General features: G+C 43.3%; 1 pseudogene; it reads left to right on the top strand.

The window, feature by feature from the left end:
- The first annotated feature begins 1237 nt into the window (after positions 1-1237).
- On the top strand, positions 1238-4251 carry LOC133254482 (heterogeneous nuclear ribonucleoprotein U-like protein 1; annotated as a pseudogene).
- Positions 4252-4801: the final 550 nt, after the last annotated feature.

Raw genomic sequence — 4801 nt, forward strand, 5'->3', positions numbered from 1 at the left:
ATCAGTACTTCCAGTGAATATTCACGGTTGATTTCCTTTAGGATTGACAGGTTTGATCTCCTTGCAGTCCAAGGGACTCTCAAGAGTCTTCCCCAGCACCACAGTTCAAAAGCATCAATTCTTCATTGCTCAGCCTTCTTTATGGTCCAACTCTCATATATCCATACATGAGTACTGGAAAAACCATAGCTTTTACTGTGCTGGCCTTTGTCATCAAAGTGATGTCTCTGCTTTTTAATATGCTGTCTAGGTTTATCACAGCTTTTCTTCCAAGGAGCAAGTGTCTTTTAATTTCATGGCTTCAGTCACCATCCACAGTGATGTTGGAGTCCAAGAAAATAAAGTCTGTCACTGTTTCCATTATTTCCCCATCTACTTGCCATGAATTGATGAGACTGGATGCCATGATCTTAGTTTTTTGAATGTTGAATTTTAAGCCAGCTTTTTCATTCTTCTCTTTCACCTTCATTGAGAGGCTCTTTAGTTCCTCTTCACTTTCGGCCATTAGGGTGGTGTCATCAGCATATTTGAGGTTCTTGATATTCCAACTTGTGATACATCTTGCCCAGCATTTCACTTTATGTACTCTGCATATAAGTTAAATAAACAGGGTGACAATATACAGCCTTGAAGTACTCCTTTCCCAACTTGGAACCAGTCTGTTGTTCCATGTCTAGTTCTAGCTGTTGCTTCTTGATCTACATACAGGTTTCTCAAGAGGCAGGTAAGAAGGTCTGGTATTTCCATCTCTTTCAGAATTTTCCATAGTTTGTTGTGATCCACACAGTGAAAGTTTTTAGAAAAGTCCAGAAAGCAGAAGTAGATAATTTTTGGATTTTTTTTTCTTTTTCTATTATCCAACAGTTGTCAGCAATTTGATCTCTGGTTCCATTTTCCATTGCCTTTTCTAAATTTAGCTTGTACATATGGAAGTTTTCAGCTCACATATTGTTGAATCCTAGCTTGAGTGATTTTGAGCATTAACTTGCTAGTAGGTGAAGTGCAGTAGTTTGGACATTCTTTGGCATTGCCCTTCTTCAGGATTGGAATGAAAACTGACCTTTCCCAGTCCTGTGGCCACTGCTCAGTTTTCCAATTTTGCTGGCATATTGACTGTAGCACTCTAACAGCATCATCTTTTAGGATTTGAATGGTCTCAGGTGGAATTCCATCAAATCCACTAGCTTTGTTTGTCATAATATTTCCTAAGTCCCGCTTGTTTTTTTTTAGTGCCAGGATGTCTGGCTCTAGGTAAGTGACCACACCATCATGTCTGTCCAGGTCATTGAAACCTTTTTTGTATAGTCCTTCTGTATATTCTTGTCACCTCTTCTTTAATACCTTCTGCTTCTGTTAGGTCTGTACCATGTTTGTCCTTTACTGTGCCCATTTTTGCATGAAATGTTCCCTTGGTATCACTAATTTTTTTGAAGAGATCTCTAGTCTTTCCCACTGTACTCTTTTCCTCTATTTCTTTTCATTGTTCGCTTAAGACTTTCTTATCTCTCCTTGCTATACTTTGTATCTCTGCATTCAGATAATATATCCTTTCTTTTTCCTTTTGCCTTTTTCTTCTTTTCCTTTCTCAACTATTTGTAAGATCTCCTCAGACAACCATTTTGCCTTTTTGCATTTCTTTGTCTTGGGGATGGTTTTGATCACCACCTCCTACACAATGTTATGAACTTCCATTTGTAGCTCTTCAGGCACTCTATCAGATTACCCAAGTGGGGTAAAACTTCTATTTTAATTTTATCTATGTGCATTTCATATTTCATCAAGAATTGAGATCACTATCAAATATTCTCCTGTGACTTAATTGCAATGGGTTATTGTAATCCAATATGCAAAGCAATTCTTCCACTGAAAATTATGATTACTACAGTAGGCTTATATATATATTTGTATTGAACTACTCAGAGAAAATTGAATTATTCATCAAATTTGTATATTAACCTACTAACAATGACTGAGTTTTAAAAAATTAATCCTATCAATGTCCAAATTGTATAGATATTTTTATAGTAACAAAAATCATTTGTAGGTTTTCCTTTTTACATCATGTTATAAAAGATAAAATATGGTTGAAATAAAATAATTTTGAAACAAAATATTTTTCAAAATATAAATGAGACAATATTTACATTTTTGTTTTTTTACCATTGTTCATTGTTTCTAACACTTGACCTTTTTCCTGCATTTTTAGTCAAAATATTTTCCATGGAGATCTTTTTGTACAAGGATACTTACTTTTGTTCAAGTATATATCATAGAATTTAGTCTGTACTATAATTTATCTACTGATTTTGGTTTGGTCTTCTTCCACGCAGAAAAAATTGATTTATATATTATTTTATGGCTTTTATATTTCTTGCCTTCGTTTATTGGGCCTTCACTAAAACAGTCATATAAATTCTTCTTAAATTTTCAGTTTCATTTTTAAAACAATAAAAGATTAAACAAACAAAAAAAATAGGAAGAATCTGTCTAATTGATTGCAATCACAACTGTAAAAAACAGTTGGAAATAATAGCTAATTGATTTATTCATAATTGATGAAGTTCTGGGGAGAAATCCAAAGATATGCATATTTACATACATAAAATGTGTTTAGGAATACATGACTTTATAATGGTAATTTATTTCATTATGCTGGCATTATTTTAAATATTGCTTATATTTCAAAAATCAATTGAAAATTCTCAGAAATATATTCATTTTAAATTTATGAATCCTTTTTTTTTACCAATTCCAAGAAACCATTTATGAATTATGATTATGATTATAATTTTAGTAAATTTCAATATTAGTAAAAAGTGATTTACTACAGGGGCAACTTTGGACCAAAGAGCAAGTCGGAGTGTGAGATTCTGATGCTGGCAGGCCTGCCAGCTGCCGGCAAAACCACATGGGCCATCAAACGCGCATCCTGCAGCCCCTTTGAGAAGCATAACCTCCTGGATACCAGCTCATCGTGGATGAGATGTGGGTAATGGGCTTAGGCCTCAGTGGAACCACACAGGCTGCTGGGCTATCCTGATGTCCCCGGCCACCACCCAGTGCCCAACTGTCTTGTCCAGATCACTGCCTGCAAGAAGCACAACTATAGCCTAAATCAGACGAATGTTTATGGGTCACTCTAGAGATGAAAAATGAGACCCTTGTGAAGGCCTGCAGTGCAAGGCTCTTGGAATTTGTCCTACTGAGCAGGTTCTGAAAGATCGAACAATAAAGCAGACCGACAAAGAAGGGAAGGATGTCCCAGATTATGTGGTCTTAGAAATGAAAGCCAACTTCTCCTTGCGCAATGCTGAGGACCTCCTGGACAAGGTGATGTTCACTGAGCTGCAGCGAGAGGCCACAGACAAGCTGGTGAGGCAGCCCAGCAAGGAAGGCTGTGGGAGGGGACCGCTGATGAAGGGAGTGCTAACCTCTTAGTCGGGGTGACTCCTGGGGCCGTGGGGGTGGTGGCAGTTCCCAGCGCTGTGACAACCAAGGTCCCCAGGGGGCAACTGAGGAGGCTTCCACAACTGAGGAGGAGGCAGCAATATAGGAGGCAACTACCCAGGAGATTTCAACCATAGTGGAGGTGGTGGCTACAACCAGAGCAATTGGGGTAACAACCTGGCAACAACTCCAACAAGTGAGGCAGCTACAACCCGGTTCCCCAGCAACAGTCTCCCCCACAGCAGCCTCCACCACCACCCACCTACAGCCCTGCTCTGAATCCCCCAGGGGCCAGCTGCAACACCCCCCAGCTTGGGGGCCAAAACCAGCACCCCTCCGGTCAGCAGCTACAGCCCTCCACACCCAACCACCTCCCTACAACCAGGGAGGGTCCAGCCAGAGCTACACAGCCCCACCACCTCACCTCCGCCAACACCTGCTTAGAACTATGCCAGCTACAGGGCTGTAATCCAGTCCCTTGCACCCCCCACTGCCCCCCAAGGCACAGACCTACCCTAGCCCAACTGCAACCAAGATCAACGGTAGGCCAAGCAATGGAACCAGGACTATCAGAACCAGGACCAGTAGCCACCATGCCAGAGGAACTATGACTACGGAGCTACTCCGGGAATGTACGGGGGGCAGAGGCACAAGGCCGCCGGCGCATCATGGAGAACACAGAGGAGGCAGAGGCACACACCAGCCGGCACGTCCTGGAGAACACACGGGGTCACAGGCACACAGTGGCCAGGAGTCCTGGAGAACACACTGGGAGCACAGGCACACAGTAGCCAGGCGTCCTAGAGAACACAGAGAACACATAGCAGCCGGGCGTCCTAGAGAACACACGGGGGCCACAGGCACACGGGGGCCACAGGCACACAGCGGCTGAGCTTCCTGGAGAAAACATAGGGTCATAGGCACATATCAGCTGGCATGTCCTGGAGAACACATGGGTCACAGGCTCACACCAGCCTGCACATCCTGGAGAACACACGAGGGGCACAGGCACACAGAAGCCAAGCGTCCTGGAGAACACACAGGGTCATAGGCACACACTAGCCGGCGCATCCTGGAGAATACACGGGAGGTCACAGGCACACAGCAGCCGGGCTCCTGGAGAACACAGAAAACACACAGCATCTGGCCTGTCCTGGAGAACACACCAGCCAGCCCATCCTGGAGAATACGTGGGGGGCACAGGCACACACCAGCTGGCGTGTTCTGGAGGCCCCTGCTGGCTTCCTCCATTAGGGCCCATCCCGACCCTCCTCGTTCACTCCCACTGGGTCCAGAGGTACTGGAGGCAGGGTCTCCCAGGGCTGCCTCCACTCTGAGGGGCTCTTCCCCCACA

This window comes from Bos javanicus, chromosome 9 (genome assembly GCF_032452875.1).
Source record: "Bos javanicus breed banteng chromosome 9, ARS-OSU_banteng_1.0, whole genome shotgun sequence".
Classification (NCBI taxonomy): Eukaryota; Metazoa; Chordata; class Mammalia; order Artiodactyla; family Bovidae; genus Bos; species Bos javanicus.